The sequence below is a fragment of the Anguilla rostrata genome, chromosome 2 (genome assembly GCF_018555375.3).
Source record: "Anguilla rostrata isolate EN2019 chromosome 2, ASM1855537v3, whole genome shotgun sequence".
NCBI classification, from domain to species: Eukaryota; Metazoa; Chordata; class Actinopteri; order Anguilliformes; family Anguillidae; genus Anguilla; species Anguilla rostrata.
The window spans coordinates 68,026,879-68,051,767 of NC_057934.1; the positions used below are offsets into that span (position 1 = coordinate 68,026,879).

The 24,889-nt window shown below is 44.3% G+C and overlaps 1 long non-coding RNA gene across 1 annotated transcript in view; it reads right to left on the reverse strand.

The window, feature by feature from the left end:
* Window positions 1-15,592: 15,592 nt before the first annotated feature.
* LOC135249536 (uncharacterized) overlaps window positions 15,593-24,889 on the reverse strand; it is a 50,556-nt gene continuing 41,259 nt past the window's right edge. The window contains exon 4 of the long non-coding RNA XR_010328724.1: window positions 15,593-15,695. This is a non-coding gene — a long non-coding RNA (uncharacterized LOC135249536). The remainder of the gene's footprint in view (window positions 15,696-24,889) is intronic.

Genomic DNA, 24,889 nt, shown 5'->3' on the forward strand with positions numbered 1-24,889 from the left:
TGGCACGATGTTTACCGATGTGACCTGCCTTCTCCCCACCCACCCCATCCCCTTCACTTTGTCTAATTCTGTCTAAATCTGCCAAACCTGTTCCTTAGCTGAACCAGCACCACAATCTTTTCGCCAGTCAATGGTCTTGTTATGTATGTTTAAGTGTGGTTATAAAACACCTCTGTTTAGCCCGCAGGAGCTTAGATTCTGTGGGATTGTGGAGGGAGGGGTCAAAACTTCAAATTGAATGCAGAGGTGGCGTGGTGGGGGTGGTGACCCCCCCAGACCTCTCTCTGACCGGCGCGATGTGTTATTTCTGGAGAACGTCTCTCTCTCTCTCTCTCTCTATCTGAGCGAAGCCGGTTAAAGGATGAGACAGTGGCTGGCGTGGGATGCTGGCTCGTGTCTGATTCATCTCCTCGCTCTGCAGCTGGGTTCCGCAGTGCCCAGGCTGAGCTTCAAACGCACGCTTCTTACAGAGAGAGAGAGAGAGAGAGAGAGAGCGCAACAACAGACAACTTCTCTCTGAACGTGCACCGAGGCGAAAAGTTGGGAAAAACATTCATGCAGACAGAGAGGGGGGAAAAAGAAGAAGAAGAAGAAAAAAACACCCAGAAAAAAAGCGATTCAGTGCGACTGTTCCACAAAACACCAAAATGTACCTGATGAAGTGAAATTGGAGACCGTGCCATATCACTTAACTACTTGACACAATACGGGACCTTAAATATGGGACCTTAAATACGGGACCTTAAATAGATTATTTTCAACCTACAGGCTTATTGGTAAATTCTCTCAAATTACTGAACACATAATTGAGATGTGGGGTAAAAATGTCACATCTGACATTCCTTTACAAATGAAACAAGACACGGGGAGAAGATTAAAATAAATCATTGAGCATTAAACTTAAATAATTTCTGAAGCCTCTCCAATATACAGGCCTCCCAGAGCTAACAGGATTACTGAATCGACAAGTACACAAATCTATTTCGAAGGAAGGCGGCAAAATGTGAATGCTAGAGGTGTTGTAACTCTAACACAGAGCACGCTTTCATGTTCCCCCACACACCTGCAATGGTGTTTTGCAGCAGAATAGCCAACATAGCTCAGTGACAATCTCTTTGAAGTAGTCTGTCTGCCTAAGATAACTTTCATACACCTTGATTATCTAAGTGGTTACAACATCCCTTATTCATAGCTGAAGGACAAAATAAATTAGTGTTCACACACACACACATGTCCAGAATACTCCACAGCTGTCAAAGTCAGTATTTGCATGAAATTATTTATGCGTTTTGATATTCAGTGCGGATATACTGTCTAACTTTTGTTACAGTTTTGTAACAACTTTTTGAAGGACTTCTGTACTCACAGCAGAACAAAAGTGTAGAGACACAGAAAGGACTGTGCCGATCGTGGGGGGGGGGGACACTCTGTAGTCTCTCTCTTTTAAATGTTTGATGAAAAGGGAAAGATGAAAAAGGGGAAGAAATGGTCCTCAAATCTGGGCACCGTAAAAAATGTTAAAGGGGTGAACAAACAGCCCTGAGCCCCCCCCCCCCCCCCTCCCCCCCTCCGGCCCTCCTTCTCTGCTCTGGCACGTCAGGAGTTTGTTTTGAAATGCAAATGAGCTGATGAGCGGACAGCGATCGCCCCCCCGCGCCTGACATGAAAGCAGGGGAAGGACAGGCACTAATTTCCTCCTCTGGCCTCTGCCTCCCTCCTGCCCTTCATGCAGACGGTGATTTATGGACCTAGCAGCTCGCTGCTACACTGACATGAGTCTTGTATCACATCAGGTAACGCACAGACACTATCCACCCCCTCCACCCCCACCCCCTCTTCCCGCCCCAAATAATTACGATTACACTCGCGTCTCGAAGGTAATGAATGATGAAACAGTAACATCAGACCCCATTCGGGTTATGGCTCAAAATATCCTTCGAAAAAGCAGGAATGTATCATCTGACTGAGCACTCTTCCTGATAAGCATTATTATCTACAAATCCAAGAAGATACATTAAAAAAAATTTTAAACTGTCAAATAACAATAATTGCAGACTTGGGGTCTCAGGGGTGTGGCTGAAATGCTGACATGTTGAAATAAATTACTATAACTGAAGTACATGTCAGCATCTTAGCAATGATATGCTGCTGCTCAAATTACTGCACACTTTTCTTTGGATGCAAGACGTGTGTGCTGCATACACGTTTATTTGAATTTGTGGATAAATGTAGATGACTTTTGGATTTCTGATTCATTCGTATTTTACGTTATGTAGAGATCCATTCATCTTTTCATGAGAAAGTGCCAACATGTGCTTGCTAGCTTTAAGCTTATTTTGTAAATGCAATAGACAGATTAAAACCCATGTTACTGAACGTGAACTTGGCTATAAATAGCTGGATGAAATGAGTATTGTACCTTATCGAACCTGTGTTTTGTAGTTGTTCTAATGACCTTGATATGCACTTTTGTACGTCGCTTTGGATAAAAGCGTCTGCTAAATAAATGAATGTGAACTTCGATGTGTCTCCATCTAGCTACACTATCCAACTTGATGGGATGTCAGAGAACACTACAGTGGGAGACAGTTCAGGGAAAACCTCAGTATTACTTACTGATGTATTATTCAGATAATTGACTCGCTTGTTCAATCAAGTAAAAATGAATGAAAAGAGTTACTGTTGTTGTAATGTGCCGTGAATTGTTCATGCGCATGCAGCTTGTGGTGTCAGTGCCGACAGTCCAGTAAAAAACCTCAGTAACAGCTTTTTTGGCTGGACCCGCAAATGTCTGTGACTGAGTGACTGAGTGAGTGATGAAGTTACACCATTGGTCAGCCAAGTTATGAAGTTACACCATTGGTCGGCCGGATCACGTGTGTTAGGTCCAGCCATATACTACGCTTTAACCTGGTCTTGTTACCCTTTTAAATGTTAAGAACGGTTGTTCCAGATAATAGCAGTGGTCAATCAGAACTGGCTGACATCAGAAACCAGCCTGACACAACTACTCCCTAGTGTCCAAAGGCCTTTTTTTTTTCTTTCACCAAGACCGCAAAGTGACATAGGTAAATAACACGGTTTGCACAACAGACACGTTTTTCAGGTGGTCTTGCCTTCCTTTTTTCGAGTTAATCACAGTCAAGTATACAACGGCAATTCAGCTCTGAAGAGAAGAGAAGCCTTTGATCACCTTTGCGTTCCTCACTGCTCAGCCTCCGCCTCTCGGAGCGAAACGCCACACCTTGAGACACAACCTGTTTCGGCGGACCTGTTCAAAGCACTTCCTCGCATTTCCGATAGGATCTACACCTGCCATACCTGCGAGCTATACTCAGTGCTACCTGGCCCAGAGGGAGAATGTGTGGCTGTCATAAAACTGCTTCTCAGGCGGAGGAGAAGGGTACCATTTGGAGTTCCACATAAACCCAGATCCGTTTCAACACCCCGCTCACCAAAACTAAACAAAACAACACACACGCGCACGCACACTCACAAAAACGCACACGCAAGCACACATGCATGCATGCACGCACGCACACACGCAAGCACAGGCTCTTTCTCTCACTCTCTCTCTCTCTCTCTCGCACACACACACATACAGTCACAAAACCACACAAACACACGCAAGCACGCATGCACGCACACACACACTTGCATGCACGTGCATGTGCGCACACACACACAAACATGCACATGTGCTCTCTCTCTCTGTCTCTCCCTCCCTCCCTCTCTCTCTCACACACTTCCTTCATATCCACTCAAAGTCCAACTCGGGTTATGATCCTCACAAGTCGCTCGACTCAAGGTCTCCAAAGTTGAGCCTGGGCCTATAACAGCTGGTTCAGCACTCCTCGTGGCTTCCACTTAAGCTGGCAGCTCAAGGAGAGAGCTCATTATTTGCATAACTGAGACCAGAAGAACCTCAAATTAGGCACGAGAGGATGTGACCGCCAATAAAACATGTCTGAATGTTTGTTTGTTTGTTTTTTTTGTTTTTTTTCTTCCTGGTGAGGTCAGGTGGGATCAAAAGGGCAGCTTCACACCTGGTGGACCTTCGGTCATTTAAGGAAAATGGCCCCTTGCGCAGGCAGCTGCAGGTCCCTGGAGGAGACGGGTCGCCCGCGAGGTTCGCTGTCTAAACGTGAACGGTGACACCAGTTAGGGTCGACGCCACTTCCTTGAAGTTCCCAATCAGGACCAGAACTTTGATGCCCACTCACACACGCGAAGGTACAGATACCGTGTATACCACTGGAATACTCTCGCTGCTTCAAATGTTTTCAACTTTGACGCCTGACTGCAGGACGGATGACCTGGGCAAGTGGTTTACCAGCAGCATTATGTAACCAGCACATGTGAAGCAGCATTGAAGAAACACGAAGGAACAGTACTTTAACTACTTACCCCAAAAATCCTTATGAACAATCTGCTATATATGGTCATGATTTTATCAGGGGCTGTGGGTGGAAGGGGGGAGATACTCCACAATGATTCTCCTTTTACGTGTCCTCCTTCAATTTTTTTCAGTATTTTTAATGCATCGTGAAGTACTACGAGTGGCTTGTTTCCTTGCTTTACGAATAAAAGGCATTATTATTATTATTATTACCATTATTAGTAAAGAGGCAGTTCCCTTTCCATCCAGATTACCACACGCAATGCGGGAGGAAGTAAGAGTCACTGAGCTTGGACTTTGAGTGAACTCCACTTTCAAAGAATTGTTTGCTTTTCATTTCAAGTAATGCTTTGCATGAGTTGACGCAAATGTTTGTCAGGTGATAGAGTGAGTTTTTTAAATTTTATTGTTAATCCTACACTGAGGTGTGCAACAGGAGTCCGGGGCCAACTCTCTCAACCGGACGGCAGTTGAGCGTGGCACAGCGCCCCGACACAGTGTTGAGCAACCGCTCCTTCGTTTGAAATAAATCTCTCCACACCCCGTCGAGCGGATGCCATCGTTTTTTTGTGATGGCGAAATGAGATCGCTGATATACGCAGGCTTTTGGATTTGTGAGAATGGTAAATGGACTGCATTTATATAAATGGACTGCATTTATATGGCGCTTTTATCCAAAGCGCTTCACAATTGATGCCTCGCATTCACCAGAGTAGTTAGGGGTTAGGTGTCTTGCTCAGGGACACTTCGCCAGGGCGGGATTTGAACCGGCAACCCTCCGACTGCCAGACAAGCGCTCTTACCTCCTGAGATATGTCGCCCCCAGAGAATTGTTTTCATCTTCCCTGGTACGCCCATGCCCCACCCCACACACCCCCACCCCCAACCAGCACGTACCCCAACCATGCTCTACAGAGGTAGCTGCCTCTGTGACTCTAGGTTTTCAGGGCCCCCTGTTTCCTCAGACTTCCTGTCCTGCATTGTCACTTGTCGGGACGCACACACAGGTGAAATGCAATCTGCGCCGGTGAGAGAACACGGCTTTGTGTCCCTGCACTCTTAAAGAGACGGCGCTGTGAAACCCAGGAGAGGAGCGGGGGAGGGGGCGGAGACGAGCGGGGAGGGGCGGGGAGGGGCGGAGGTGATGTAATGGCGGTTTACGCTTACAGGTGTGTGTCGCCGGCGATGACATAAGCAGCCGCTCGCAACGCTAACCCCCGGTGACAGGATGTTGCGAAACGGGGAGGAGATCAAAGCGACCGCCACACAATGCGGAGGAATCTCGGGTTCGAGGGCCCCGTGGGCCAGCTCTGCAGTCATCGGGGCCAAACGTGATTTACTGCACAATGCATACTGATGAAAAAAAAAACAAAACAAAAAAAAAAAAAATCAACAGCCACTCGGATAGGGGAGCATATTTTTGTTGCGAGGAGCCATATAACATCAAAGAATGACCCCGCACAACCCCGCATTCTCTCTCCTGGAAGGGCGTGCCTGTTGCAGGGAACCGCGGCAGCACTTCCTTAAAAGAAAACTCCAGAGAGAGGCTTTCGTTTCAGGGCGCTGAAAAATCTTTGTTACCACGATGTAAAAAAAAAAAAAAATGCTAAATTAAACTGCGGTCAGCTGGCCCGAAAAATGCAGTCGGTTCTTTTGATGAGAACACATAGCATTACAAGGGATGTAATACACCATACAAGAGGAATCCAATCTGCCCATGATTCGCAGTGTTCAAACACATCTGATCACAAAGCCGTGGTGGTTATTTGTAAAGAATATAGTTACGGATATTAACATGGTGTACTTTTGGCCTTTAAAAAAATACTCATGGGGCCTCAGACCTCAGTCAGCACAAAACAGCTATTGTTTATATTTTAAATATGTCAAAAAAAAAAAAAGAAATTCTTCACCACAGTTGCATGTAGAACAAGGACCACTGGAACTAATAACTAATTTAACTGAGTCCTTGAAGCCTGTATTAAATGCAGTTGTGGGGCATAATTGTCTATAAACTGATGAAGCAATCCAGAGACTTCAAAGTGCCACGGCCAAATCTAATTCATGTCTTCAACAGAGGACTTTCACTACATGTTCAGGACCGAAAAGAACTGGGACAACTTGAAAGACCCGCTTGTGACAAATCACACTAATTCACCACCAAGTGTGCCTTTCATCCCCCCATTTTCTTTTTTTTTTTTTGGTCAGTAGCAAGTTCTTGTCAGCCTTTTTTGATTTTTTCATTACATTACATTACAGGCATTTAGCAGACGCTCTTATCCAGAGCGGCTTACACAACTTTTATGTAGCATTTTACATTGTATCCATTCATACAGCTGAATATGTGCTGAAGAAATTCAGGTTAAGTACCTTGCTCAAGGGTACAACGGCAGTGTCCTACCCAGGAATCGAACCTATGACCTTTCGGTTACAAGCCCAGTTCCTTACCCACTGTGCTACACTGCCACCCTTCATTTTCCCCCCCACCACAATGATTGGAGTTCTGTGATGACGCTGTAATCCGCACGCAGAACAGCACACATAGCATAAAACAGAAATCTGGTGAGCATCGAGCGTGCTCTGTCCAATCAGCTTTCCTGGACTTGGTGGATTTTTGGCCACTGTGGGACCTCCCTGTCCTTAATTTCTTGTTATCACATTCAAAGGCTTACACCTTTAGGAAAAGGCTCCTGCATATGTCTGCTCAAACCACAGGAGTAATCCCAGTACGCGCCGTATGTGAGTTATTGTGAAATAAACGGATTGAAACTGCAAACAGCAGATATTGGGACTACTGCTTACAGCCTCAAACTACTGAGGCCAATGAAAGCTGAAGCTGGCTCAATCCTGGCTAAACCTTGTTCCCTTGAGAAAATCATCCTTCTTTTTTTCTTTTTTTTTTTTTTGCTGAAAGTCATCTGTACAAAGGTAAGCATAAAATGACAAAAAAAACCCTCAGTTTTCATGCATGGATATTTCACGATGCATCTTTGGTCATCGAATTTGAGGGGCTCTCCCATTTTCTCTTCTGCATCAGCATTGGCTGAAAGTCAGGCCATCTCACCTGTGATTGGTTGAGGTATGAGACGGCGTTCTCCAGCTCTTGTCCGAGGGCCGGCAGAATTGGGCTCTCGATCCTCCATCTCACGTTCCTTCAGAGGGACCCTGAGAGAGAAGCACAGGCACTCACTCACCGCACGTTACCCGAGCACCACTGGGGACCCAACAGGCGGCAGTGTAGTATAATGGGCAAGGAGTTGGTCTTGTAACCTAAAGATCGCAGGTTCAAGTCCCCGCTAGGACAGTGCTGCTGTACCCTTCAGCAAGGTATTAACCTGCATTGCTTCAGTATATTTCCAGCTGTATAAATGGATGTTGTGTAAGTTGCTCTGGATAAGAGCGTCTGCTGAATGCCTGTAATGTAATGTAATGACCCACACAGAAACTGAGCTGTTCTCCATGGATGAATTTTGTAGAGCTTACATGCTCTTAACATGTTTACAAATGATAAATCATATAATTTGTTCAAAAAGTTTGCCTTTTTTGTATGATGATGAGCAACGTGTTAACAAATAGTATAGCTGTGTATTATAATATAACTAAGTGTTATTATTTCAGACTGATTTCCTTTCATGAAAATTAGCTAAATCCAAATTAGCTAAATCCTAAATCCAAAATTCGACTAATAAATCAGTATTGCACACAACATCAACAGTCTTTAAAATGTATACTAACACCAGTAGCTGGCTGAGATGTCAGTGATGAAATATTGTATGTAATTTTCTGTCTAACACTATTTTTTGCCAGACTGAATGATAAGTAGGCAACCATGTCTATACTTAAACCCTTTTGGATGCATGTGTGGTGCATTCTCAAGGTATGAAAAATTGCAACTTCAACCGCTGTTTGTTTGTGTTTAACAGTTTAAGATGTAAGAATGCCCATTCTGAACTCCATGTATCCGAATGGTTGACATTCTCCCCTTTATCTCCGATCTTACAGTGCTTCAGAGAGGAGGCAATGCTGTAAATCAGGACCTAGGAAAAGGAACATTAAGTACAATTTGTCCTTGGTTAAAATACACATTCCATTTCACAGGTAATTGTGTCTTCCACACCACCCCACCACTACAGCTGTGAAAGGTCTCCCCTGTTCCATGACCATCCAGGGTTTGATGCATTTTTTGTTGTTGTATCATCTGGTGTTTTCTGCCCAGCTAGGTAAGAATGCATCAGCACTTGTCCCCCGATCACTGACCGTAACCCACGTTTAGACAGTTTGACAGATTGTGCAAGTACGTTGGGAAGATTTTGTAAGATTTCCCAGCATTCCCACGATCACCTTTCACATTAATGCCATTCCATGGGCAAGACTTTATATTTATTGGCCAAGCAGATAAGTATTTTTATTTTTTTATTTTTAATTTTTATTCTTACTTGTTTATCTTGGTTTGGTTGACTCTTACTCTTCCCTGTACCTTTCCTGTGTTTCATCTCACTGCTGTTGCTGCTAAGACACCTGAATTTCCCTCCGGGGATCAATAAAGGTCTATCTATCTGTCTGTCTGTCTGTCTGTCTGTCTATCTATCTATCTATCTATCTATCTATCTATCTAACTACTCTGGCAGGCAGAACAGGATCTTAGGCTTGATTCACACCGGGGAGGGCAGCGGAAGCTGCACCACATCCGCCATCTTTCGGGCGCCCGCGCTAGTGGACCATGGTTCCGGTGCTGAGACGCAAACGCAGTCAAGTCTAAACAAGGAAGCGCGTCCGCACAGCATCCTGAACGCAGGCCGCTCCGCTCCTGGCGTAGTTCAGGCCTTACTGTCATCACATCACTGATGTACACTGAGCCGCAAACACACTGAAACCCGAAACACTGGGCAAATTCAGACAGCAACACACAGAGGCATGCACTGGAATTCAGGTGCCTTCAATGTCACAATGTCTAAATTCCGAAAAAAAAAAAAATTGTTCTTGTGTCATTTCATTTTTTTTTTTTTTCTTGAAGATGTTAATTTTTAAGAAAAGAAAAAAGAGAGAAAGAGAGGGAGAAAGAGGGGGGAAGAAAGATGATTGATTTTCCTAAAATAATTTTCCTGTTGTGGATTTAAGTGATTGTTCTGGCTCTGTGTAATTAATCTTCCTGGGCACAATGAAAGGATTGGGAAGCACTTCAAAGCAAGAGAGTATAAATTATCTGCCCAGCGCACACTTTTTTTTTTGTCCGAGCTCAGTGTGCAGAAGATTAGGGCTCTGCCACTCTGCCAAATTTCCCCCCCTCCCCATCTAAAGTGTCAGGCCAATAACACAAAAAAAAATTATCAAATTCCATCCTCCAGTAGAAGGAAACCTGAGAAACATGAGGAGAGAAACGTTTTTGAAGACACAAGTGACATTAAAAAGGCTTTATGTTTAAAGTTGGAGTTTGTATTTTGTCTAGCTGTAGCTGTACAGGCTAGCCCGTTATTGGGAGAGGGGCGAAATGATGACGCAATGCTGGTACAGGACTACAAGTGAAAGTGAAAAGCCAAAAGCCGAATTCCCCCACCATTTCACATAAAAACAGGAGGTGTATAGTGCATCATTATTGCACGGAGAATTCTTCCGGGTCACTTAAAAACTGCTGGATTGCAAAATTCTCACCTTGATTTGTTCACAAGAGACCATTTCCTGAGCAACTGCCATTTAGTTCAAATGTGGCTTGTAAGGTATGTGGCACATCATCATCTCATAATCACAAGGGATATTGTATTGGTGGTGTTTTTCAGTATATTTTCTGGCATAAAGGCTTGTGGATCCGTACACTGCCTACTCTAAACCCATGTCTGCAAACAGACGGGTAGGCTCGTACTCAAGGGAAAGATGAAAGCCTCATCTCAGCAGTGCTGGGTATGCAGTTAGCATGGCCAACGCACAGAGCCAAGATTCTGAATGGAAAACCAGGTCTTCTTTCAAAATTGAATTCACGGGTCAACCTGAATCGATTCCTGGTTGGATGTTCAGAAATTTCAGGGAATTTAAAGATGGGAGGGTTGTGGTTGTGGTTTTTGCTTACCATGTGAAATGCACTTTTGTAAGCTGCTTTGGGTAAAAGCATCTGGTAAATGGCTAAATTGCAACTCCAACTATAATCAGTTTTCCATTTGAATTATTGGTGAATTCTACCTACATACGCCACCCGGAAACAGGGAAGCATGAGGTCATCAATCCAAACTCTTTTGAGATAAATCGGAATTAGATTAAAGCTCATATACGTATAATTTCGGTGCATATTCATTAAATGTTTTCTTTACGTACATTGAGATGGATCCTTCATGATACCGACTCCAGTAACAGAGCTGAGCTCATTACAGAAATAAGCCCCAGACTAAAGATTATACCTGACTGGTACTTTAATCAGGTCAGTTTCACTAGAAGACTAGATTAGGAGACACGTTCAAATCATAGACTGTATAAAAATAGGTTCAAATCCTCCTTGTTCAGTCAGTGCATAGTACACCTGCCTTAATCAACTGGTGGTGGTTGGGACACTAGTTTTGTGTATGTCTTATTTTTAAGAAATACTCTAAACTTTTCTTCTTTTTTTAAAACAAAACTCTTAGGTACAACATGGCAAAGAGACTGCAAACAATTCCTCAACAGCTTTTCACCAGCCAGGTATGTGTAACTGCGTGCCATGTACAGTATGGAGTTAACATTATCCTCGGTCATTCTGTCGTGGGGTAGATGATGAATGCTCTTTCTCTCGTAGAGCTCCAGCTCCTCAATGGCACAGCACGCTGAAACAAAAATGAACTACCTTGTTCCTGGACAGAGCCCGGCTAACTCTGCCATGCAAACTAAACTCATTAAGCAAATGTTTGCACTCATAAGTTCACCTATTCACCTTAGACTGCTATGCATTCGCTAGTGCCTCCTGCAAATTCAGCAGATGTTTCTATTAACTTCAAAGAATGTTTTCCCCACAAAGCAAGTTATGTGTGAATAGCTAAACACAAAAGAAATCGATTTAAGCAAAAAACACAGTTGACAGTTCATGATGTTCATCAAGTACATTTTGCATGCTTTATGCTGAATTGTATGTTTCATTTTTTTTAACATACGCCCTCGTTCTCCACCACATATCTCATCTCTTTCTCTTTCACAGTACATGCCTCCAAGAGAAAAAAAGCTAGCTTTGTAATGGTGGGTATCAATTTGACACAATTGTGTTCAAACTCCGCAACCCACTTTTTGAATGGTACAATGAATAAATGATACCCAGTTCTTAGATCAACCTGCTCGATGAAAACAAAGAGCTTTCAAGACACTTTGAGGACACTTAACAATTGGCCACATCAGGAAGTTACTGCCTGCTTTCCTTGATGGACAGGTGATCAAACGGCAAGTCCTTCAGATGCATCCGTTTATTTAGAAATGATCTCGCTTTATGGCTTTAAAGCAAAATCATTTCATCTTTTCCTCTTTTTAAAAGTTTTTTGCTTCTGATAAAGCGCACCCCACATTCCCAGCTTAGAACTTAGAAAGTGCTTTTTTCCTCTCTTAAAGTGACAGCATGTCATCTATGTATAGCCTTTAAATGGTACTTCGATTTAACTTTCCCCCACGCAATGTGTCACATGTTGATGTTTTCTGACAGCTGCCAGTTGAAAGAAACAAGGCCTCAATGCTCTGAGGATTCAAATTAAGTTTGTCACATTGCAGAGGGCTTGATGCGCACTAATAAAGAGGCAAAGAGAATGTGCAAGCTCTTTAAAATTTGAAAGTGACAAAGCCCTGTCAGATGCAACTCCCCGGGAACATCAAAATGTGCATCTCTCAACAAAGTTTCCATTTCAGGATCTCAAGTCACATGTAGTGATTTGCATTCTGTACCGTTACATGTTTGGGGACAGGCAGAGAGGTGTCTAACACTTCCAAAACTGCAAAAAGGGGGGTTTAGCCTTAGATAATCTGAGACCTGTGCCTGCATGAGTTCATGTTTATAATACAGCACTCTTTAAAAAAAAAAAAAATGTTTCCCCAGTTTTTCTCCCCAATTTGGAGTCATCGAGTCACGCCTCTTGAATAACAACTGCGCCATCTGCACCCATGCAAGCGCATCACATCTTAATCCTCATGAATCCCACACCCTTCTACGTGAGACAGACTGGAGGAGCTGCTTTGAAACAGCAGCTGTCCTTCGGCTCACAATTCTTCTTTCGGCACAACGCTCAACGGGATCGATAAATTTACGTTGTGTAACAACACCCAAAGAAATTCCCCCAAAACACCCGTTTTAAAATCCCGCCTCACCTTCCACAACCCCCTCCCCCTGCCTGAGAATAGTCAGAGAAGATCGGATCGCAAAGGTAAAACACATGAGGTTGACATGCAAACATATGGCGTGCCTCCTCTCATCTTAATCTGGGTTTCCATCTCGGTCTGTGCAGAGCTATTAGCAAAGATCAGGTTTCATGTCCCGTAGTCTCGTGTCTCTGTGTGTGTGTGTGTGTGTTTGAACAATAATTTCAGTATTCAAATAACACTTTCTAAGCAGCATGAATCAAGGGGACCACGTGACATCAGACTGTTGCTTTTGTATGCAAATGGCACTGCCAATGAGAAAAAAAGAATGACTGCAGTTGCAGCAAATTATATAATCTTTTTTTTTCTTTTTTTTTTTTCTCGAGGAGTTAGCTGCAACACGTCGGCCAAGTGGAAAACTTCCCATAAACTTGTACAATTTAAAGTATAATGAGATTAAACGTGTGGTTGCGGGTCACACATACCTCTGGAGCACCCACAGTACCTTCACCAGAAGCACACTGATGTGGACAAGAGTTCTTGTAGCTGGTCTTTAAGAACATCAAATCAATTCCAGATGTGACACTCTTTTAGCATTCCAGAAAAGTACTCTATCTATACCGCACCACCCATCCACAGGATAACTGATTGTACCGTATTTCACAATACTATTAAAAATAACTAAGAAATGACTGATTAAAGAAAGAATCATTGAACTGTCAATACATTATACACTAAGTGTATATATGATTATACATAAACAATTTTTTTTCCTGTTTCGTCCATATTCTCCAAAGCATTTTCTTTTCTTGCCAGAATAAGTTTATAGCATAATAGACTGGAATACCTGTTTACTCAGCACATTTGCTTGAGAGGCAACAGGGGTCCCATTATTTTGTTCCTCCAAATTCACGTGTAACATATTTACTCTGTGCTTGTTAACACTGAGCCATGTTGTACCTTAGAACCATCGTTAAGATCTGACACACCTGGAACTCTCGGAGTGCGTGTGTGAGAGCGTCTATTTGAAGATTTCTTTTTGCATGTGAGGGATTATATTACGCAAACATGCCTTGGAAGATATCACATTGTAAAAAAATAAATAAAAATAAATAAGAAACTTTATGGCGGACATGCAGGCATTCAACACAGATCTTCAGCCACACTTAAATCTAGTGAGTAGTTATATTTGTGTTTATATATGGGTATAACGAGGACGCTTCAAGTTTTGTTCACAGAAACATTTTAACTTTGTTTTTTCCTGTCTATAATCCTTCCTGTGAAGGTGTTTATGTAAAAACATCCTTTTCTGTGAAGGAGATTGTGTGAAATGAGCTGATTGCTAAATGAAAGTCCTGCAACATCTACAAACCCCTGCCATGAACAGAAGAGCAACCCTGTGTTTGAAACTATGCTTTAGCCAAGAGCATATCTGCTGCTCATAGATGAAATACTGTATCATAGTTATTCAATATTACATTTTGTATTTACATAGATGTGCCAATATTATATTTTCACTTATTTAATAGGGTGTACCCTTAATTCATACACCAGTTTTTAAAACTGAATTTAAATTGAATAAGTGAAGAAGGTTTGCAATCTAAATTGCTTACCCCCCACGCACACACACACACAAGAAGTGAACTGCTTCATGCAGTGGAGTGGAGTGTAGCACAGTGGGTAAGGAACTGGGCTTGTAACCGAAAGGTCGCAGGTTAGATTCCCGGGTAAGGACACTGCCGCTGTACCCTTGAGCAAGGTACTTAACCTGCATTGCTGCAGTATATATCCAGCTGTATAAATGGATTCAATGTAAAATGCCATGTAAAAGTTGTGTAAGTCGCTCTGGATAAGAGCGTCTGCTAAATGCCTGTAATGTAATGTAATGTAATGCATCAAGCCTCTAGAAGGCTTTATTGGTCTTCGGACAAAACTATGGCCTAACCTTCCAGATGGCAGAAACACTCAGAGGACGACAGTGAAGAGTCAGGTAACCACGGGGACTTCTGCACTGCCGTATGAAAGGAAATACCTGAGGGCACAGGTACCCTGTGATGGAGGCCCTTGCACTGGGGTTCCATATGATTGCCTGAGGCCCACCCGATGCTGGTCGGCGGGTGACCTCCCCGACCTCATCCAAGGTCTTGCGGGACCCCCCCCCCCCTCTTCAAAAATCAATGGAGTCATCCATGGAACTTTGACCTCAGTGCTGACAACATCACAGAATGGTACCTTGCTCAGAAGAGTTCTGAGACCAAGGGTGCAGAGCACTACTGAGACAAAAGGCACTGCAGGCTGGTTACATTAGATAGAGTCAAACCAGGTCTTAACGGAAGTAGATTTCCTCTTGACTGGAGCAGGGGCTCAACATGCATACAGGCTTTACACTGAACAAAGCTAAAACGTACATTAACCTACTTATCACATGCCAATTTCAATTCCTACGCTGTGGCTGCTTCTCGGCGCCAGGGCTGTGTTGTCAGTGAAAACATATTGGTTTTCGTGACACGAAGGACAGCGACAGTTTCAAAGTGTGATATACATGAGGGTCAGGGAAGGGGGGGGCTTATGGGGCGCTGGATATATTGCCCGCATGCCCACTCATTCCTTTCCGAAGTGATAAACCTTTAAAAACCACCCTAACGCAGGAAACGGCAGATCCCTCTGAACTTTTGTGTGCCTCTCGGCACCCCCCTCCCACCCCCACCCACCCCCCCGGCGCTAGCTGTTGAATTCAAAATCGCCAGGAATTCGGGAAATTTGCGCGAGGCGGTATCTCTGCCTTTTCAGTCCGGGGGGGGGAGGGGGAAGTGGCGTATCAAGTTCAGTGAGAAAGACTGTCATTTTCCTCCGTCCGGGGGCATGTGACTGGGGAGCCTGTAATAAAGCACTTCCTGTACCTGTTCCTCCTGGTCCTCCTCCTCCTCCTCCTCCTCCATGCTCTCCAGGTCTGACCTCCGTGGAGCACGGCACACCCTGTGTTGTGTGGACTCCTCCGCGCCTCCTCCTGAAGATCCAGAGGATCAGGAGAGAGAGAGAGAAGGAGAGAGAGAGCGCCGAGCGGTCAAGCACATTAACAAAGCGTTCGGTGAGCTGATGAATGGCGGAACAGGGATGTCGCTCGTTTGATTTGAAGGTCACATTCGATGGCGATTTCACATACTTCTGCAGGAGAAAGACTTCCAGTCTGTTTGAGGCTGTACTCGCTATTACATAAAGAAGGTACGCACAGTCAAGGCAGTGACACCTCACTCAGCCAAGTAACTTAATGTATGGCATTTATAAAAAGTTAATTGTAAATGGACTGCATTTAGGTGACGCTTTTATCCAAAGCGCTTTACAATTGATGCCTCTCATTCACCGGAGCAGTTAGGGGTTCGTTGTCTTGCTCAGGGACACTTCGACATGCCCAGGGCGGGGGATCGAACCGGCAACCCTCCGACTGCCAGACAACCGCTCTTACCTCCCAAGCTATGTCGCCCCTATAAAAGTGTGTATGTGGGGGTGGAGGGTGGCAGGGGGGGGGAAGGGGGGGTGGGGGCGAGGTCGGGGTGACATCTGTTTGGGTCTTTGTGTGCAGATGAGGAGCAGGCATAATTTGTTTCCCTTCATTTCTGACGGAAAGAAAGGCGCAGTGCCTGTTGAGAAATATGAAACAGATCTCTCCAGCACACATCTCTGCTCTCCTGTTCTCATTCTGACAGAGGAGTGCCAGAGAGCAACAACACACACACACACACAACACACACACAACACACACACACACACACACACACCAGCATTAGCTGGAGCGTGTTGTGCCCCATGCATAACTCATTTTGCATTCAAAGGGCGAGGTGGAACAGGTGTTTTCATCGGGTGTTTTCAGTTCGTCCAACCGAAAAAAAAAAAAAAAAAAAGAAGAAGAATAACACAGTAAAAGGTAATGAAAGAATCACGGAACAAAACACTGAAACACATTTACAATGCGACACATTATAATGCAATACAACACAATAAAATACAAAAACAAACAAAAACAAATACAAAAACTATGCATCACAAAAGAAGTGAGTGACAAGTGAAAAATAGCGTTTGAACTGTAGAAAGGTCATAATGGTTTATTGTGAAACTAACGTTACCCACCGATGAGACAACTTAACGTTAACCCTAAAAAAAAACGCAGAATGCAGGAGGCTGGAAGACACAACCAGCGGTGATGGGAGTAGGCACAGTATGCGACAGGTGCGGTAGTAGTTACGGTGAGCGCTTTTGAAATTATTTAGGGCCGCGTCAGACACTTTTTACATAGCTAATTGCTTTGTGAAAGAAATCGGTCAATAATCTGACACAAAATACTGATTTAAAGTGATTTTATTTGTCAATAAATTAAAATAAATTAAAACAATTTCACATTTTCCATGTGTTAATATAGCTATAGTAGGATATGGGCAGATTGGTAAAGATTTGATGTCCGAATTAACAGTAGAGTACGTCTGTCAGTATGACTTTTGGGAGTGATTGGCAGTATTGGAAGGATGACACATGAGTCAAGTGTTTTCCATAGCGCGACCGGTAGGCCAGTCTGAAGCGGGGATACAGCAGGCTGGCCAGCGCCCTCCCTTGAGGCAGTCACGGGCGCGGCTTCTGATAAGCCGCCGTGTGGGCGAGCGAGTCAGGAGCGCCGATAGCTAACCTCTGGCGGCGAACGCCAGGCCGTGCCGGTCACTCGCCTGGGGAAGCGCCCGAGCAGCGGCGCCACGCTGCCCCACCCGGCACCCGCCCCCCATGCCTCAGCACGCACACACGCACTACACCAGGAGCATGCCCAAGCCCGCATGCCTTCACATCATATACGAGACACTGCATTGGCTGCTTGCCTGTTGCTGCGAAGGACTCGCGCCATATTGGACCGGGCACGCTGGCTGTAACAAATGTAAATGGGGGAGCTGGGTTGTTCTGGTAAAGGCTTAAGGTAGGTTTCAAGGTTGTTAATGAGTCGTTTTGTAGGGGTTTTGATCTACATGGAGTAGAAAAAAGTTTTGAAAAAAAAAGTTTTCTTTTCTGCTCCACGTAGATCATAATGTTCCCCGTACGGTAATATCACATGAACACCGTCCTCCATTTCAGCCACTGATCAATCACTAAGAGGCAAGCGGCTTCAGGAGCAGGGGATTACCTTATAAAGAAGGAGAAAAACATTTCTGCCGGTTTTTCATGTACGATTTCTGTTTTACTATGAGTGACCTGGCTCACTGATTTGATTTACTCTGCTGTTTTTGAAGGGTTTCATGCTATCTGTTCTTTTGTTACTTAAATTTCACTCCATTACAGGTCATAAAATGATGAATACTTACCATAGGGAAGTCCAACATAGAAAACAGTTAATCTCCAGTATTTCTCACAGGTTATTTATAACTGATCTAACCATGACTCCAGCAATGTGAACCTGAATCTAGACATGCAATAGGGTCAAGTATAAAGGCATCACTTTTAATGAAAAACTAGGTATTTTAAAAAATAATGTATTACATTTATAAAATGTATTATATACTGTATGCAAATGAGGTTGTGATAACAAAGTGTGATCACGCAGACAACGAAAAAAATTTGTTGTGAATGTGGGATGATGCTTTTCAAGTTTTAGTAGATCTAGTTTTTTTCTCAGACGCTAAAAAAGTTCTGAGCAGTAGCAACAAAATGAAGAGTACAGTGGAGAACCCAAACGAAAATGATCTTCCATTAATAAAATCATCCGGGCTGTTTTCTCAAAGCCAGAATTATCTGTCAATAAACGGATGCTCCAAAATGCTTTAAAATGTGAAACGCGTTATAAAAAATTCACGAGGCAAGGAACTCTTAGAAAGCTAATAGCCTCACTTGCTAGGCTCATAATGTGAGCCTGACACTTTTCTCTGTCCAATGCCAACAACTTCATGGATGTGCTTTGCTATAAACCAATGGTGAGTAACCATCTCTGACAAAAATAACATTCTAGTCTTGGTAGGATTCCAATTGCCAGTGGTGATTCAACCAGTCACAGTTGCTGTATTATATATATTTATTTTAAAGATACACTCAAGTCAGGCTCATAAATATCCAGCCACCATAACAATATTTTTCCTGAAAAGTTAGTAAGCAAGCTGAGAATTAAGAATGCCAGCTAGCCATTTAGCTAAAGAGACTTACTTCTGTCACAGTCGACACTTTAAATGAAAAAAATACCACAACCATCCAAATCTGGAGAAACTTGTTTCCACAAATGGGATTGCTGGAAGCCTTTGCCAGAAGAGTTAAGTATTTGAGTTGTTCCATCAGAGTTTGAACTTCCAAAATCAAGACTAGGCAAGCAGCATAATGGTGATTATAAACTGGTGCAGTATATTGGATATCTATAAGCATGTAGCGGATATTGCTTGACATATGACCTTAGAACCATCAAAGTGACATTTTATCACCAGCTAAATAAATAGCACCCGCCACACAGCAGAGCTGTCCTGTCTCCCTGAAATGTTTGTTCATGTCCACACTCCAAATCAAGAGTGTAGCCTGGCTTTGGATATCAAGGAAACACTTTTTTTGGGGCTTTTTTTAAGCTTTATTAGACAGGATAGTGTAGAGAGACAGGAAGAACTAGGAGGAGAGAGAAGGAGAGAGAGAGACGTGCGACAAAGGTCAGCGGTCAGACTCGAACCGCCGACGTTGCGGCTCGCAATGAGCACATGGAAAGCCCTCTACGGGCTACGCCACTGGAGGCCCCATCAAGGAAACACTTAACACAGATTGACATAGTCGATGTAATGGCTGAATAATTATGTACAAACTATTCTGCACTGGGGAAAAATGAAGTGGCTAAAAAAAGACCCCACATATTCCAGTAAGAATGCCCCCTCCACATATCCGTGCTTCTTTTTATAGTGGGTTTTGGGAAAAAAAATTCAAACCCATGTCAGTACCAATTTCATCCAGAGTCTCAGAGGTTCTTCTGGGCTCTGTTCACACAGCTGTAGTCAGCCCTCTGTGTTAATATGTAGAGAAAAGTATGTAGAATATCTACAAAAAGGGGCCAGCTGTTGGACACACACACACACATACACAGACGAGCACACACACACGCACACACACACACACAGGAAAGGTGAGACGTGAGTAGTCACCTTCTGGGTGGTCTTTGTGTAAAGATAAGGCAAGTATGTTAAACCCTCAGGTAAGCAAAAGCACAAGTTTGGGGATCCTTTCAAATTCCAGGACTTGTTTTGTCAGCATCAAGACTTCTCTTCAAGTGGAATTTCTACATGTGGTTTGCTGTATGAACTTTTCCTGAGAGTCAGATTAAAGAGATCTTCTAATGACAACAAGAAGGGAGCACGACTACTTCAAACTATATAAAACGCCAACCTACTGGCCCTGGGGTCCTGCTAACCTTATCCACCTTGTTTGGGCAGGATTATGTCTGCAAGCCTGAATGGATGTTGTTCTCACTTTGTGGGAGAGTTGGACCGACGTGAGGACGATGAAGGCGGTGATGAAGAATCAGATATTCGAAAGGAGGAGACAAAAGCGGTAATCCACCCATTTTGAACCCAATCCTCTGTAGCTTTCTATTTTTGTAAAAAAAAAAAAAAAAAAAAAAAAAATCCCTGTATTTTTTTTCTGGGTGCTGCAACAACAATGTATATTCTGAGGACAAATCCTTTGATGTTCTCATTCAGTTCCAGATTTAAAGCAAAGGAGAGGAGAGGGAGAGAGAGAGAAAGAGGGCGAGGGGGAGAGGGAGAGGGATGGGGATGAGGATAGGGATGGGGATGGGGGGGGGAAGAGATTTTGTGGTTTGTCTCTCTCTCCTGGCAAGGCATCTGACGTCTCGACGCAAAGACGAAATTCTGTTTCGGCTGTTAAAGCGTCAGTCGAGCCGCGCAAAGGGTTTTTGTTTTTTTTCCGTTCTCGGCGATGGCTGTGCCGTTGCGAAGGCCGCTCGCGCGCTTTTCGAACAATGACGGTTCACCGCAGCCCCGCCGCTGCCCCCCCGCCAAAGGCTCGATCGCGCCAGCGCGTCCTTTATGAATCCCCTCGAACCGACTACAAACGCAAAGCGTTCATAACTGGAACAAAGAAAGAGCCCGTCCACCCAACAGTGTAATTAAAGTAAATCTAAAACGGTTATATATTTTCGTGTGACAGTGGTACAACGGAAATTATTTGCGCTCCTCCTCCGTTGTATCATTAGAGGTACCCTGGGTTTGTGAATGCCGTCGCACAAATTACAGGGAAACCAAATCGCCACTACGCATAAAACCGGTAATGGACACTCATTTCAGTGTTAAAACGCAGGTGCACTTTCAGCAGTGGTAAATGGCCTTGGTGAATTGCCCTGATCCAAATGCAACGTGCACTCTCTGGATTCTGTCTTTTTTTGCAATTCTGCACAATCTCACTTGACTTCCGCTCTGACTCTGTGAAGTTCAAACATTCCTGGGAATCAGCGCATCCTGCGCACTTAAATCAGCCAACACTCTCTCTCTCTCTCTCTCTCTCTCTCTCTATCCAGCTCTCGCTCTTTCAATCTCCCTCTGTCTCTGTCTCTCTCTCTCTCTCTCTCTCTCCAGCTCTCGCTCTTTCAATCTCCCTCTGTCTCTCTTGCTCTCTCTCTCTCTCTCTCTTTCTCTCTCCAGCTCTCGCTCTTTCAATCTCCCTCTGTCTCTCTCTCTCTCTCTCTCTCTCTCTCTCTCCAGCTCTCGCTCTTTCAATCTCAGGTCCTGCACTTTGAAAGAATGATTCCAGAGCCACATTGGAATGTTTTATCAACACCGTGGCACAGCTGAGTGGACTTCTTTCATGAACTGACGGCAAAAGCAATTATTATCACCGTTTATTTGTTTCGTAGACTCCTGCGTCACTCTCGCCTACTGTAACACTGTACACAGCTGGATATTAACCGATGCAACTCAGCTGTCTTGTTCAGTGGTGCAATAGTAGTATGCCACCTGGGATTTGAGACTACGGTCTCTGTTCTGTGAGCCCAGCTCCTCAGTAAACTGCCAGCCTCCTTGCTCCTGATTTCTGTTGTTGTTTTGCGTGCACATGCAGTATATTCTATGTCCAAACAGTTGCTATTCTACACAACTGGTGCGCCAAAGATCAGTTCGACGCAGCCCTTGGCAGTGAAGTCCCTGCAGAACTCTGGTCACCAGTGAGCCCCTTTCCTAGCAACACTACCATTTACCTGCTTCGGCCTCAATATTTCACACAAAATGATATTTTTGCTTACAAAAGTAGTCACTGTATTTATATGCCTCTCTATACACAAAGTTGTGACACCAAACTATTTTTTTTATGTCCTGGAGTTAAAGATACAGTGATATACCCAGGGGTACTGAGGACTAATGGATATGTCACTGCACTGGGGAAGGAAGGGTATATGCAATGATACAGGTGGTATACTCTCAAAATACTAACAATACATGATATATTATCATATCGTCATATATTATGTACCCTGGTCTATCACACCAAACATCCCACCAGCCAATGTTTTGGTGGTGTCACATCATCAATATTTAACCCAAAAAAAACACCAAGCAAACATGCGATTTGACCTTTTTACACGAAGAAATATAGTAGGTAATGGGGTAATAATACTTCAAAGCATACAATAATGCTACTACTTTTCATATTATTATATTTCTTATTTTATATTATGATATATGTACAGTATATATCACTGAAAGTGTTGAATAGATCAAGGTTGCTTACATTCCAATCTCAGCTGTCCTTAATGCCGTTTTATTTCTTAATTCTTCTCAACATCAGATAGTGACACGCACCATGACCCCCGAACGTTTGCGTTGGGGCGATTTCGCGGGACGGGGAGAGCAGCCTCGCTTTGATGGCGGGTCTGTTACTTAGCGCTGCTCAACTTGCCGGCGGTGTGTGTCTCCGCCAGCGCGAGCTTCCTCGGCTTTTTTTCTTACGGAATTATTTATTCCCTCGCTGCAGCGCCTACAGCCATTCTCCACCGCCCCCCCCCCTCCCCCCTCCCCCCTCCCTACCCCCACCCCTCCGTCCCACTGCACCACACCGGACTGGGAAAGGCGCTAATTACTGTTAATTAAGACGCGCCGCGCCGCGGTGTTGTTCCGCAGTGCGATTTTACACGGCCGCTCGGCTCGCTCGACAAGCGCCAGGAGCACCTGGGAGTCTGACACCGTACCGTAGAAGGTACGGCAGAAACGTGCGAAAAGTTTTCTACGTGGTCTGTGCGTGTTACTGTCACCGCTGAGCTTTTATTTCCCCCCCCTCGATGACTGAATCTCACGCACGACACTCTGTGACCAAGTGCGTCTCCTTTGTTTTTTTTTTTTAATCTCAGTCCTAAATTTTTATCGTTTTGATCTACAAATGAGCCTGCCGCACGGCTGGGTCACGCCGGTATCCAAGGCAACACGTCGCCCAGTAGAAGTGAAGAAGCACAGTTTTTTTTTTAGGCAGAGCTCTACCTGTCTACCGCCGGAGTGAAGGAGGACTGGCACATGGCACCCCGAAACCTTCCCGCAGCCCGCCGCCCGCCCGCCGAGCCTCTTTCACACCCCTCAGGCACAGCGCTGCCTGTCAGAGGTCTAGCGTCTGTCATGAACACGTTTTAAAAATGTCTCAAACGTGTCAGCGCCTCCACCGCACCACAAACATTTCCCCTCGGTCACCCAATCACCTCCATCTCCAAATGAACTTATACCAAGGGGGTGGGGCGGTTGGGGGGGGTGGGGGGTGGGGGTAGAGGGCGCAGCATTAAAGAGATAATCAAAGCAACAGAACAGGGATTGTGCTTCTGGAATGCAAAGTATTACAAAAAAAAAAAAAAAAGCTGAGCTTGATCCTTCGCAGCTAGTCCTTCCCACAGGCAAAGTTATCTTTTTAAGTGCCGCCGCTGTCTGCTGCCTTCAATAACTGACAAATAAAAATAACTACAGGTTAAACCTCTGCCAAGATACCTGCTGACGAGAATGCACACAGAAATGCACACACGTAGACCGACAAACACACACACACACACATCACACTACACACACTAGTCAAGGCACACAAACACACAGTCAGGCACCACACGAACAACACAAACACACACACATAGCACACACACAACACACATCACATCAACACACACACACACACACAGTCAGCACAAACACATCAGGCACAACACACACCAGCACACAACACACATAGCAACAACTCAGGCCCCAACACACACAGTCAGGCACACAAACACACAGTCAGGCACACGCACACACACGCTCACAAACACACACTCAGGCACACAAACACACATACACACAGTCAGGCACACAAACACACACACACTCACACATACACACAGTCAGGCACACACACACACACACCTGCACATTCACTCTCTCAAGTGCACATGCAACGCACCCAAAACCCACGCAGACACAGTAAAAAAAAATGTCATGAGAAATCATTGGAGAAATAAAAAAACCCAACTATTCCAGGACAGGCTGAATCTGTTCATGTATGCATCTGGAATTCAGATGGAACGACCGCTTGGAATCGGAATTCTGTGCCACACTGCATTCAGACATCCAGCCTCGGCCGAGTGGACACGTGGAATCGGCAGAACGGAGAGTAAAGATGGATTTCTGGGGCGTCCGTACGAATTCCGAAGCGCTCGCCCTGAATCGTTTTGTGTGCAACGCACTGTGCTGTTTTCGAGCGAGGTCCTAACCGTCTTGCCGGCAGGCATAATGTATTCAAATCAAACGACGGCTAAGCATATGCTTGTGAACAAGAAGAGGTGACTTTTCACACCACTGTGTGTCACGTTCGAAATCCAAAGACTTGCCCATTTTTATGCATAAACATGACTATACACATACTAGGACACACATAGAAACATTCCCACTCACTATCACTAACATAAAAAGACCTCTGTGGGACTACTTGTTATACCGTCCCACACACAAAGAGAAATATGGATGCACTGATACCCGCACATGGATTCACAGTGAGAAGGACTGTTGTGTGTTTATTAGAGACGTTATTTATGTATCCCACTTGTAACGGAGGAGGGATTCGCACAGTCTGCCTGGCGAGCGACATTAAAACTAAGGGCCTGATTTACTACGACTTTTAGTACGTGCGAAACCTTTCAGCACACGCAAAAAACTAATAACACAACCAATGATTGGTGCAAAACAAGTACCG